The sequence below is a fragment of the Rhinatrema bivittatum genome, chromosome 1 (assembly GCF_901001135.1).
Source record: "Rhinatrema bivittatum chromosome 1, aRhiBiv1.1, whole genome shotgun sequence".
In the NCBI taxonomy this organism is placed as follows: Eukaryota; Metazoa; Chordata; class Amphibia; order Gymnophiona; family Rhinatrematidae; genus Rhinatrema; species Rhinatrema bivittatum.
Window position 1 is genome coordinate 63,547,921 of NC_042615.1, and position 14,700 is coordinate 63,562,620.

The 14,700-nt window shown below is 43.2% G+C and overlaps 1 long non-coding RNA gene across 1 annotated transcript in view; it reads right to left on the reverse strand.

Annotated features, from left to right (window-relative positions):
• Window positions 1-14,700, reverse strand: part of LOC115079922 — a 41,815-nt gene that overhangs the window by 17,086 nt on the left and 10,029 nt on the right. The window contains exon 2 of the long non-coding RNA XR_003853445.1: window positions 11,607-11,818. This is a non-coding gene — a long non-coding RNA (uncharacterized LOC115079922). The remainder of the gene's footprint in view (window positions 1-11,606; window positions 11,819-14,700) is intronic.

Sequence of the window (14,700 nt, forward strand, 5' to 3'; positions counted from 1 at the left end):
CTGTTCGTTCCGGTCCTGCGTTCCTGTTTCCGGTTCCTGAGTTCCAGTACCTGTTACCTGTTCCTGATTACCTTGGATGGACTCCTTTGACCCTTGCTTGCTCCTGACCATACTTTGGACAGATTCCTGGCTTTGACCCTTGCCTGCTTCTGACCTTTTCTCCAGCTGCCTGCCCTGACTTCAGTTTGCTTCTGTCCTTGTCTGCAGCCTGAGGATCAACCATGCGGAGGCCCGCCTAAGATCAGCTGGCTCCGGTACCCAAGGGCTCAACCTGCGGGGAACGAGGGCTGAAATTGGCGAAGCTCCAGTCTGCCTCTGCTTCCTGTTCAGCTCCGCCTCCCGATGGGGGACCCATGGGGGAAGCTACCCATGGGGGAAGCCCCCATGGGTAGCGCCAACTCCACCTCGGGCCAAGGGTCTACCTACGCAACAGTCTCCATGCGAAAATACATCACCAGCAGATGATAGTTGACAACTTTGAGATGGACCCAAAAAACAAAGCAGAAGCCGATCAAAATTTGCTGGTAAGCGAAGAGACAAAAAATGATCGGTGTGAAAGAAGCCTTTATTAGAACTAGCCCAATTCTGGCCAAGTTTCGCTCTCGCAGGAGCTGCCTCAGGGGCTGTTAAGGGCAAAATTAAAAAATTAAAATAAAGACACACATATACACGACACATAAATGTGTGTAAATCAATAAAAATTGGTGACATGCATAAATGATGAAATAAACTTAAATAGTGTATACATATTTTGACAACAAAACCATGAATGTTGATAAATGCATAAAAAATAGTGACATACATATATGGTAAAATGAAATGAACTAAAACAGTGTGCACCTATGAATGAGTGATCAAACCCATTCCGCTTGACCACTTGCAGATATTAAACAGTTTCAGAGCACTATCACTGCGGTTGCGCAACAACCGCATTGAACTGGTTAGTTTTTTGGCGGGCAAAAAAACCCGCTAAGAGCAGGCATTAAATACCCCTGACAGCACTGGTCTCAGTTTTATTTTCGGTATGTGCTGAAAGTAAGATCATTTTGGCAGTTTAAAAATGAGGCTCCTTAGTTTGATCGCTCATTCATGTAAGATACTCATTTAAGTTTTACATTCACAGTCTCCTACCTTTGTTCAGAATGACGATTTAAATACAGGAAAGCAGTTATCCCATAACAGTGAGTTAAGACACGTTTTTGTTGATTTACACCTTATACCATCTAGTAGAGTTGTTCTAATCGTCCACAATACGTTGCCAGTATTTTTTTAATTATATTTTCATTAAATCATACGGGAGGTAGAAAAACTGCTCTGTCTAGCCCCCTTACTGTCATTTATCTCAATAGAAAGGATTTTAGTTTGAATTTTTTTCACAGACAGATACATAATTATGCCTGAGTACCAGCTTGTGGCTCCATACACGCGGGGTTGACTATATCAACAGCACTGAGATAATCACCCATATGATTCATTTTGGGTCTTTTTTAAGGTGGTGAGTTCCTATTACCTTACAAGTAACATTTATATGTTTTCCTGTGATCCTAGGACACTTTTTAAATTATTTTTTTATTTTTTGCATTTTATAATTTTTAATTTTTTCCCTTTTTTTCTTTTAATTTAATTCAAGACTGTTGGCATACTTTGTTTTATCCATCTAATAGATTTCAACACCAAGTTGCTCTATCCAGATTGACAAACTGTGATGACTACCTACAGAATCTCTCACAATTGAAGAAACTCATTAAAAATAGGTATTTTGCTTTTTTCATTGCGACCACGACCTACTTCTAATGTGTATCTGTGTCCTTTGTGCTCAATATGTACAAATAATCAAAACTATTCACCACTTAATTTTCATTATATGTCTTTGTCCTTTGTGCCAAGCAGTACACATATACATACACTACTGCAATTAGATCAGTGAGGAACTTTCTCACATATATATAAAAAAGTCTTTAAAAAAAAAAAGGGTGCAATTGATTGCATTCATTCATACACATTTTATTCATTTTTGCATGGTGTTATAATAGGTGCACACTGTTTTAGTTCATTTAATTTTACTATATATGTATGACACTATTTTTTATGCATTTATCAACATTTATGGTTTTGTTGTCAAAATATGTGTACACTATTTAAGTTTATTTCATTTATGTATGTCACCAATTTTTATTGATTTACACACATTTATGTGTCATGTATACATGTATCTTTATCTTAATTTTTAAATTTTGCCCTTAACAGCCCCTGAGGCAGCTCCTGCGAGAGCGAAACTCGGCCAGAGTCGGGCTAGTTCTAACAAAGGCTTCTTTCGCACCGATCATTTTTTGTCTCTTCGCTTGACAACTTTGAGATCCAGGATGGGAAGAAAGGATCCCGCTTTCTTGGGAACAATGAATAAACTAAATATCGCCCCATATTTTCTTGAGACGTGAGCACTGGAATCACAGCCCTCAAACTGAGGAGCCTTGCCAATGTATCCTCCAATCCCTGCTTCTTCTGCAGGAAGTGGCAGGGAAAGACCATGAACCCATCCAGAGGAATACTGCGAAACTCCACTGTAAATCCTTCTCGTATCACCTCCAGGACCCAGTGATCCGATGTGATCTCGACCCACTTCTGATAGGAGAGAGAGAGAGGCGACCCCCTATCTCCTATTCCCGGGGGTAGGTTGTCAAAAATTCATTGGGGGGCTTGGAAGGATCCAGTACCCAAGCCCGCGCCCCTTCTGGGCTGTCTGGGATGAAAGGTCTGAGACCTACCAAAAGGTTGTCTTCTGAAAGGTCGCTCCTCTATAGGGTCGAAAACGCTTGGATCCCCTAGCTAAAGGAGCATGGCCATCTGCTTCTTATCCTCCGGTAATCGAGGAACTGGTGATTTGCCACACTTACTGGCCAGTTTCTCCAACTCGATCCCAAACAAGATCAAGACTTTAAAGGGCAATTTCATGAGACTAGCCTTGAGGTCACATCAACCAACCAATTTCTCAGCCATAACTGACGCTTGGCTGCCATTATCGAAGCCACCCCTCTGGCTGAGGTGCAGACCAAATCACAGCCTGCATCTGCCAAGAAGGTGGCCGCTGGTTCCATAACTGCCCTGGAATTTAGCCAAGAGTCATCAACCTCTTGAGAGAGAAGTAAACAAGAGCAAGCCACCAGGGAACAACAAGAAGCTATTTGCAAAGTCATTGCCAATGTTTCAAAAGCCTGCTTAAGGATAGTTTCAATCCTCCTATCGTGTACATCTTTCAAGGCCACTCCTCCCTCCATAGGGATAGTCATCCACTTGGAGACTGCACATACAAGTGCATCCACCTTGGGGAAAATGTAAATGCTCTCTCACCACTGGATCTAGAGGGTACAGGCCTTCCAAAACCCTACCTCCTTTAAAATTAGCCTCTGGGAAGTCCACCCAAGATCAATCAATTCTTGAATGGCCTCCATCACAGGAAAAAACAAGACGCTTTACACAGAGAAACCAAAATAGGGTTTTACTTTGGCTCAGACATGGAATCTGCCCCAGGTACTTCCAGCATTGTCAAGGTCTGGGAAATCAGGGCCGGAAGTTCATCTCTATGGACGAACTGTAGTATAGTCCTATATGGTTACAATCCTGGAGGAATTTCACCATCCTGAAGAGAGTCAGGATCAGAGTCATTATCTGTGCCACCTGGATCTGTATTGGGTAGTCCCACTCTAGGAGTACCCAGGTGCTGATCTGGGAACATTGAACGGGGCTGAGGACTGCTCCTGAAGGATTGCAATCCCTGCAAAAATTCTACCCACGAAAATGTAGAAGTATTCAGATCAGGAGGTACTTAAGACGTACTCACTGAGCTACCTTCCTCTGCTGAAGACCCAGTTAGGGAAGTTCCAAAATCAAGTGCCCCACCCGAAAAGTCTTTACCCAGACCTACAACTGGCTGGGAAGAACCAGGCTTAGTGAAATCAGAGGAAGATAATTCTGCCTGAGCCTCCAAACAGTGCTGGCACAAGTCAGCAGGCACTCCTGGTTGAGATGCCCGAATATGACAGGCAGTGCAAAGAGAAAGACGCTTAGGTTTCTTAGATATAGGCGTCATTGGATTGGCAGCTCGCTGATCGGCGGTTAGAAGCGTGCGTGTAACTTTTTTTTTTTTTAGGTGTCCAAAAAGTCTAGGCTTCCAAAAATTAAGCATCCAACACCTAGGAGTCTCACACTTAGGTATCCAAGACTTAGGAATCCCTGGGATAGGCGCCATAAAACTTTTAGCGCACAGCAACGCTCAACTTGTGCGCACAGGTAAGCGGACGGCCACTTAAGGTGCCGCTTAACTTGGATGCACAGACTACTATGTCTACCTAAGCATCCTAAAACTGGATGCACAGCTAGACACACATACCAAACTGACAATCCTGTAGAGGGCAGCCTAAAGAAAGCGCATGAAACACTATTGAGGCCCACCATGCAGCATGCAGCAAAAAAGCCTCAGAGCAGGGCCTAGACTACAGAGGCTGCTCAAACTGCCAGGCTGCCCACTTCCCTTGACTTCCCATGGAGCAGGACAAATGTCGGCACAGCATGCCGAGCATGAAAAGGAGGAAGCCCTACAGCAAAAATCCCTCCTTCTCTGCATCTGTATTTTTTTTTAAACTTACCTGAGCTCAGCCTTACCTGACTGAGTACAGAGTCAGTCTCTGGCTGCGAAGGGAGAGGGCATTTTCCGTCACCACTGTACTCGGCTTCCTGCACACACTGCTTTTCAGCAGCTTAACAGCTAAGTCCATGCCTGCTGAAAAACCAGCTACTAGAACAAGTCACTCATCTGAGGGATCATGGAAATCACCTCAGGAATTCTCAACTGGGGAGCGACCTTTTGGTATCACCACAGGAGAGCGGACCGAATTTATTTTTCTTATTTCTCCTTTTTTTAAATCAAAGCAATCCCCAGTAGGGAAATGCATGTCCACCATCTGCTGGAGAAGGAGAATGCTGTCAGGCTGCTGTCACTGCAGGGGTATATATACTGTGACATCAGTTTACTCCATCTCCATCTGCTGGTAGTTGTGCATAACTCACTTGTTCTGGATTCATTTGACTGGATGCTAAGAAATTCAAATTACAAACACCATGAAAAAAAAAAATTCAAATTCTGGTGTCACCTCAACGAAAAATATCCCTCCACTGTTATTTAACACAAACTCCTGCAAAGAAAGAGCCATCTAGAACCTTGCCATACCTTACAGTCACAGTACTAATTCTCAGGACTCAAATAACAGCAACCTTATGAAAAAGCTACAATGCAAATACTACACCAGGCCTTAGAACATTATTGCATCATCTATTGGAGTAACAGAACAAGCTGGACTGCTACAGAAAAACTACACACTAGCAGAAATACTGCACTTCAGTCACACATAGGCAAAACAGAGACTGAACCTTACCTAATATAGAATTAAGAGACTACAAATTAGAAACCGAAACACGCAAACAAAACTGAAATAGAAAGCCTGAGAAACTAGACTCTGAAGAGCAAAATACAAAAAAAGAAGAAATGAACATTCCCAAAGATGGCATATTCAAATTGCTAAAATCTCAAAATAATTTTTTTTTACCTTTGCTGTCTGATCTTTGTATTTTTCTAATCAGTTGGTCCCAGTCTCTTTTTTCCCATTTTTCCCTTGACGTTCATTTCCTAATTCCTTTTCAGTGTCTCTTTTCTCCTACTGTCTTTTTTCCTTCTTCCCTCACACATACACGCTTTCTCTCACAGACTCCCTCCTCACCCAAACAAGCTCTCCCTGCCCCAGATGGACTGTGTCGTGGGACCTTTCTGTGAGGAGAAGCTTCGCAGTCAAGAATTCAAAAGTGTAGTTTCACCAAGGGACAGAACCGGTGATCCTGGTGTGGTACAGAGGTACCTAGCCAGTTGGAAAGGATAACCTTTTTCCCCACAAGACTTGCTTTTTGAAGAAATTTCAATGTAGTGGGATCTTTGACCATCGAGGCAGATGTTGGAGTTCCAAACAGCCAAAGAGTTGGATCAACAGGTAAAGGTAGATTGAGGATCCGTCTGCAGCTATCACCAAGCTCCCATTCTTATACATACATTCAAGCTCTCATAATCACCCACACACACACATTCATGCTCCCATTCTCACTCACACACACACACACACACACACACACACACACACATTCAAGCTCCCATTCTCACCCACACACATGCAGGGCCTTTTTATTAGGCACAGCCAAAGTCCTACTTCTGCCGCTGCGGGGATGGGATCTCGAGGCGGCATTGCAGCTCTGTCCCTCCTCTTCGTCATCGCAGGGTGGGATGCTGTGGTTGCATCTTCCGAGGCTCTCCTCTGCACCATCACAGTGATGGGATCCCGTGGTGTCCTTGCTTCTTCTGAGGCCCTCCTCTTCACCATTGTGAGGATGGGATCCTGCGACAACCTTGCTTCTTCTAAGGCTCTCCTCTTCGCTGTCGTGGGGATGGGAGCCCGTGACGTCATTGCTCCAACAGGCCTCTTCTGGTTAGGTGGGCCTGACCCCAAAGTGAGTGGGCCATTACCCACCCAGGCTCACCCATGGCTATGCCACTGCTCCGCACACAGTTAACTTTGGAAAATTAACACATGCATTCGTATGAATAAAGAAATCTATATTTATAACAACAAATTTATTTTATATGAAAATGAGAATATAAGAATATAAAATAACAATTACTTTAACTTAATTTCCTACCTATCCGGTCTAGAGTGAGGCAGGATAAATATTCAACAAAACACAGTGAGAGAATGTAAGCCAAGACTATAATTTTTGCTCAATAACAACAAAATATTTATAATACAGAACAGTGAACAAGACAAAATAAAATATAAAATATTCAAACCAAACAATTTGTGCTACACTTTATACAGGATATGTATTAGAAAGTCTGCACATTAGAATTTTACTTTTCTTGCTTTCAGTTTAGCAAATGTAGAAACATCTTCAAGTGAAGGTTTTGTACAATTTCATTTTCTATTGACAAGGTGGCCAGCTCAACAAGTCTTTCTTACATCACTGAGGAAAGAATTTTATAGTCTGTATGTTCTCTCAAATTTTGTGAATGTTACATTTTTAACCTGCCCTGAACTTTGGAGGGCACGGGATAAAAGTAAATGAAATAAATAAACAAATATATGTTTTAAACAACTTTAGCTTGGGAAAGCTTCGCTTACCACTTGCCAAAGAAACAGGGAGGGTCAAGAGGATTCAGAGGGCAATAAATATGTTAGGGACACTATCTATCACTATATGTCTGCATATAAAGTTCAGTACATCTTGTGGTGATGAACTCTTTCAAATTTGTCCTGTGATAACTTGCAATTTATTACACATATCTGAAGCAACAATTTCTTTGGACTCCCCATGAGTAAAGCTTGATCCAATTTCAAGCAGTGTTTCAGAATTTCATCTGATTTGCTAATCTGCAAACTGTGAATATTATAGAGCAGTGGCATAGCCAGAACTGATTTTTTGGGTGGGCACAAGGTTAACATACATGAGCTACAGGCATGCAGGCCTGAGACCAGCTATTTGTATTCTTATTGATAAATAATGCCATATACTGCACCCTACAGTGACTTTCTAAGTAGTTTGCAACAGCATTATGCATCATGTGTGAAACTTTAAAACATTTTACCTCAATTATTTCAAGCACTTACCAGAATTAAAAATTCCTTATTAGTCTGTATAAAAAGCAACGAAAACAGATCCAGGCAATCATGTAATAAAACAAAAATGCATTATTTGATTCTTTCATGAATTCTCTTTGCAGAAAGCCAGAAATCATCATAACTACAATAAAATAGTATTAATCATCAGAACAGGTGCACAGCAGAGCTAAGAATTCACATTACAACCAATATGAAAAAAAAAAATTAAACTTTTGGTGTTACCTCAGCAAAAAATGTCCCTCCCCTGCTATTCTGTGAAGTAACAAACTCCTGCCAAGAAAGAGATGTCTAGAACCTTGCCATACCATACGTCACATCACGGACTCTCAAGACTCAAATAACAGCAACCTTATGAAAAAGCAGTAATGCACATACTACACCAGGCCTTAGAACATTAATACATCACTTACTGGAGTAACAGAACAAGCTGGACTGCTACAAAGAAACTACATGCTAGCAGAAATACTGCATGACAGTCACACACAGGCAAAACAGAGACTGACCACAATTAAAAACAAAAACACACAAACAAAACCGAAATAGAAAGCCAGAGAACCTAGACTGAACAGTGGAATACTGAAGAAAAAGCAAAATACAAAAATATAAAAAATGCACATTCCCAAAGATGGCATATTCAAATTGCTAAAATCTCAAAATTATTTTTTTTAACCTTTGTTGTGTGATCTTTGTATTTTTCTAATCAGTTGGTCCCAGTCTTTTTTTTTCCCATGTTCCCCTTCTTGGTCATTTCCTAATTTCTTTTCAGAGTCTCTCTTCTCCCACTGTCTTCTTCCCTTCCTCCCTCAAACACAGACACACACACAGAGGCTCATAATTTCTCTCAAAGACTCCGTCACACACACTCTCATATGTTCTTTCCCCCCCCCCCCCCACAAGCTCACATTTTCCACACACACACACAAGCTCTCACTATCTCATCCCCCCCTCCCCAGGCTCCCATTCTTATACACACACAGACGCACACCCAGGCTTCTATTCTTACACACTTACGCACTGAGGTTCCCATTCTTACCCACACCAGTTCCCATTCTCACTCACATGCACACACGCCTAGGCTCCAATTCTCACCCCTCCAAACACACCCACAGGCTCGCATTCTCACACCCCTCCACACCTCAAGGTATCCATTTTCACCCCCCAGGCTCCCATTCTAAAGCACACACACATCCAGACTCCCATTCTCACCCATACACACACATTCAAGCTCCCATTCTAATCCACACACACTCCCAGGCTCCCATTCTCACCCACACATACACATTCAAGCTGCCATTCTCACCCACAACCACACATTCAAGTTCCCATTCTGACCCACACACAGGTAGGGCCTTTCCATTAGGCTCAGACAAACTCCTACATCCACCGCCACGGGGATGGGATTCCGCGACAGCATTGCAGCTCTGGCCCTCCTCATCGCCAGCGTGGGGATGGGATCCCGTGATGGCCTTGCTTTTTCTGAGGCCCTCCTCTTTGCTGTCGCAGGGATGGGATCCTGTGATGGCCTTGCTTCTGAGGCCCTCCTTTTCGCCATCATGGGGATGAGATCCTGTGATGGCCTTGCTTCCAAGGCCCTCCTCTTCGCCGTTACGGGGATGGGATCCCACAGCATTACTCCAGCAGGCCTTGTTGGGTGGGCCTGAGCCCAAAGTGGGTGGGTCATGGCCCACCCAGATCCACCCATGGCTACGCCACTGTTATAGAGGAAGCCAAAGACAGAAATAATTTGACAGAATTTTTTTTCAACTGATAGTATTGTTTTTTCAAATAAAAGCTCACTTTGAATTTTTCTTCAGCACTCTGAATAGGCTCATCACTGGCTTCATTTATGAACTGCTTCTTCCTTCTCCTAATACGAACCAGATCTGGTTCAAAGCATGCAGGTATCTCCAAATCCTTAGCCAGTTCAAGTGCATCTACCAGTGTTTTCACAAATCCTTACTCAATCCTGTAGTCTAAAAGAAATGTCTTGGTTCCACTCAGTTGCAAAATGCCATTGTGTATATCAAATTCCTTCACTTTAAGTTGTTTTCTAGTCATATTGATCTAAAAAAGGATGCTATGCCACACAACAAGAGAAACCACAAAATTGAAGCTCAAAATACTTTTTGCAACAGCTTGTGCTTCTACTCGTGAGGTTTTTGGCAGATGATCTGTTAGGGTCGTGTCATCAGCAATTTTAATTAGTGCATCACAGATATTTTCTAGTTCAGGGGTGGGCAATTCCGGTCCTCGAGGGCTGCAAACCAGTCGGGTTTTCAGGATATCCTTAATGAATATGCATGAGAGAGACCTGCATACACACTGCATCAGTTGTATGCAAAACTATTTCATGCATATTCATTAGGGGTATCCTGAAAACCCGACTGGTTTGCAGCCCTCGAGGACCGGACTTGCCCACCCCTGATCTAGTTGATAGTGGTTTCAGTGTATTAATTCGACTTTCCTATCTTTTATCATTCAATGGTTTCACTGTAAGAGTAGGCACATGGCAAATTAGAACTTCCCAATGAAATGCTGAAGCTGAGACATATACATAAACATGTTGTACTAGGTTAAAGAAAGCTGTTGCTTCTAAGCAACACTTAACAGCATCACTAACAACCAAATTCAAAGAATGTGCACTGCAAGGAACAAATAAATTCGTGGATTAACATCCAAAATTCTTCCTTGCACACCATTTTCTTTCCCTTTCATATTGCTTCCATCATCATAGCCTTGACCATGTAAGTTTTCAATGGGCAATGACAAACCTTCCAACTGGCAAAAGATAGTGGGGCCAATGCAATAAATATGCGCAGAAAGCGGGTGCTGAACAGTCAGCACCCACTTTCTTAATGCGCCCCAGGCGCCCCCAAGGGGGGCGCATTAGTAAGGAGGCGCTAGGGTTGCTTGCGCGCACCTAGCACCTCCTTGCTAACGAGAACCCGATCAGTATCGGCGGTCCATTGGCTTTCCTAAGCGCCGCACAGCCGCACATTCAGGGGGGGTTCAGGAAACAGATGCTTGTCATTCGAGCATCTGTATCCTGCACCCGACTGCCAATGTTGTTTTTTCTATTTTTTAACTTTATTTAATTTTGTTTTTCCTCCTACTTAATATCGCAATGATATTAAGTAGGAGGCAGTACAGAAAAGCAGTTTTTTCTGCTTTTCTGTACTGGTTTAAGGAGCGCTCAGCAATTAACACCTGCTCCAGGCAGGCGTTAATTGCTGATCGCTAAATGTGTGTCCTAGACCCATTTTTGGTTTTGCATCTGGAGTGAATACTAATAGCCTCAATCACATGTATTTGCATGTGATTAGTGCTATTAGACTCATTCTGGGTTGGATGTGTGTTGAATAGGCGTTAATCCCCTTATTGCATTAGGGGATTCATTAGCGCCTATTCAACCCGCGTCTGACTGCCGGTTATACAGTGCGCTCGGCTGAGCGCACTGTATTGCATCGGCCCCAGTGTTTGTTATTCCAGCACCAGTTTTCTCCTGGAGTGGCACAAATTCAAAGAAATGTTTCTTTATACATACAGGCTGATCATTATTAGAGACTGAAACAATGTCCACAAAATGAAGGATCATGGTCATTTGTTCAACATGGCCTACATCTGTTGTACAGTCTAAAATGATTAAGAAGCACTTGGCAACATGAGCAGATGTTAGGATTTCCTCTTTGATGGCTTTGCATATAAGTTGAATCAATTTATTTTGTATATCTTTTCTAAGGTAGTGGACATGTGTCTCAGTGTTTCTTAACTCATGAAGATGCTCATCCATAAGTGGCTCAAACAAAGCTAGATATTCTACAAATTTCAGGCAGTTTTCCTTACTAGGAGTGTAAAGTCTTTCATGTGTTCCCCGAAAGGCCAGAGTTTGCTTACCAAGAATTCTCATCAAAGCGATCAGTCGTTCCAAGATTTGCTATCAAAACTTTTCTTGTTGTTTAATAAGGCTCACATTTTCTTCAACAATTGTTTTTTTTTTTCCAATCACAGTTCAGGTTCCTTCCAGTTCTGAAAATTCTCCAAATGTTCACTGCTTCTCTTGTGTGCTGCTAGAATTGCAAATATGTTGTTCTTCTATTCTTTGGAACCTTTATCAGAAAGAGATAATGCACGAATCGTGTTACTGGTAAACAGCAATCAATAGAAGCAAAACGCACAGTCCCTCGACACAGAGTACTGTAGCTACGGATGTTGCATTTCTTCCCAATGTAAAGACTTTTTGAGAATTTTCTTTGATCACTATTTTTAGGGAAATCAAATTGCTGAACTTGTTCTGGTCCATGTTCTACCAAGATTTGTTGCACATGACCATCACCACTGGGTAGCAAATTGAGCCAAGTAGCAGCAGGGGCGGCTCAAGACAATCTGCTGCCTGAGTCCAGGGATGCGACAGCACCCCTCTCCCCCTAAAAGGCACAGCACATTCTAATTACTGGAGAGGGCCAGGAGAGGGTTCCCCTTTAGAGTCTGGCCCTTTCAGCAATTTGATATACTGGGGAAGGCACATTTCCAAAAGTCAAAGAAGTGTACTTAATTTATAAATAGTCCATGAAGTAAAAAAATCCACAATCTTCAAGATTTCAATGCTTCTGTTAAAAAATTGTGAAAGCTCCAATATGTGGATTTTTCGACTCCTTGGAGTATATATTAAGTTAAATATATTTCTTTGTCTTTTTAATGGGAAATATGGGTTGTTAAGAAAAGAACTGCTAAACCTAGAGCTCCATCTTGTGGATTAACAAAAGATTTTTTTCTGTAGTTGATACACTTTCAAGGATGCTGCATTTTTTGGGTCTGTAAAAAATGTTTTCAAATGAATAATTGGTTGGAAGGAGGTTTTTCTGACTTATAATGACCTTTTTCTTGAATGAGAGCTTTGCTTTCCGAAATTGCTGAAGCTTTACCTCCTTATTTTTATAATTTTGAAAACTGTAATGTAATTCCATCCCGGGGAGCTGGCTGACTCCAATGGGGCCATAAAAGATTTTTAGTCTCTTGGGACTCGATACACTTACAAACTAGCTCTCTCAATTACTATCATACCTCCAGGGCTGGATTCTTTGTTGGTGGGAGGGAAAAAAAAACTCCTTTCAAGACCCAGAGAGACAGGAGTGACTTTACTTTTTGTTCCCTGGGAAAGATACATTTTCCCCCAATGCTGTGAATGTTGTAAGTACCAAAAAACAACTCAGAAGACTCTGGGTGTGTCCAAAATCAATCTTTATTGAAAGCGTTCTCTTAATGACAACTGGAAAAATGGCAAATAAACTCTTTTAATCCAAAGTGGCTGGTACAGTTCTTTCTCTCTCTCTCTCTGCCCAAGGGTCTCTTTATCTTGGTCTAGGGGCAAGGGAAACAACCACCATCCAGGGCTTGAATTAATGAGGTTCCCAAGTGGGCAAGGGCATCCTTATTGGGACAGAATACCCTTCCAGCTGGCCAGAAATATCTATTACACAGTCTCTGCATAGAATCCCAATTGTAACTTCCAGGGGTAAAGATTCCAAATGGGGTTCTCAGATATAGCTCAATTTAGTATTACTCACAGTTCTCCTTTGTCCTTTTTGATCTCACTCACTTTTCTTGAATCCTAAGTTAGATAGGGATCCTCTGGAACATGCAGCTCTCAATCGGGCCGATGCAGTAAAGTGCGTTCAGGCTGAGTGCACTGTTAGCTTCCATTTGGCCGTGTGTTTTCGATGCACTATTTTTACCACCCCATTCTCTACTCCCCTCCCAACAATTCCCAACACTCTGCCCGTTCTCCCGACTACCACAGACTGGGCTGACGACCCCAATGCACCATCCACCATGATGCCCAGATCACTCCCCCCCGAGTGGCAACTCCCAAGATAGAACCCAACATTGTGCAACCACAGCAAGGGCCACCCTTCCCCACCTGCACCACCCTGCACCTGTCCACTTCAAATTCCATTTGCCACTTGGAAGCCCAATCCTCCAGCCCCGCAAGATCCCCCTGCAATTCACCATAATCCACCCGAGATTCAACCACTCCACACAATTCCGTGTCAACCGCAAACTCGATCATCCCACTCGCCATACCGCCCTCCAGATCACCTACAAATACACCAAAGAGCACCAGTCCAAGCACAGATCCTTGAGGCACCCCACCGCCCACCCCCTCCACTGTGAGAACTGACTACCCAATCCCACTCTCTGCCTCCTGTCCTTCAACCAACCTGCAATCCACAAAAGGACATCACCCCCCCAACCCATGACCCCTCAATCTTCCTAGAAGCCTCCCACGCAGGACTCCGTCAAATGCCCTCAGAAAATCCAAACACACCACACCTCCCGGTCCACCCCCATCCACATGTCCATCCACCCCTTTAAAGAAATTGTAGGAGATCTGTGAGACAAGACTTCCCCTGGGCAAATCCATACCGGCTGCGTCCCATCAAACCACGTCCATCCAAATGTCCCACAACTCCACTCTTGAAAACAATCTCCACAATCTCTCCCAGCACCGATGTCAGGCCCACCGATCCATAGCCTCCCAGATCAATTCTGGATCCCCCTTCAAACATAGGGGTTACATTGGCCATCCTTCAATCCTCAGGCACATCTGACAATCCCAATGATAGGCCATAAATTTCCACCTATAGGTCTGAAATTTCATCTCTTAGCTCTTCCAGAACCCTAGAGTGTACACCATCAGGTTCAGGTGACCCACCACTCCTCAGCCTGCCAAACAGGCCCACCACATCTTCCAGGCTCACTGCGACCTGGTCCAGTTGACCCGCGCCATCACCCATGAAAACCCCCTCTGGAACGGGCATCTTTCCAACACCCTCCCCAGCAAAACTGAAGCAAAGAAATCACCCAATCCCCCTGTGATGGCCCTATCCTCCCCAGTGTCCCCCCAATCCCTCAATCATCCGGAGCTCTGCCTGCCTCTGGGGAACCCTTGCATGGAACAGGAAGAACACCAGAGAATGCTACCCTGGAG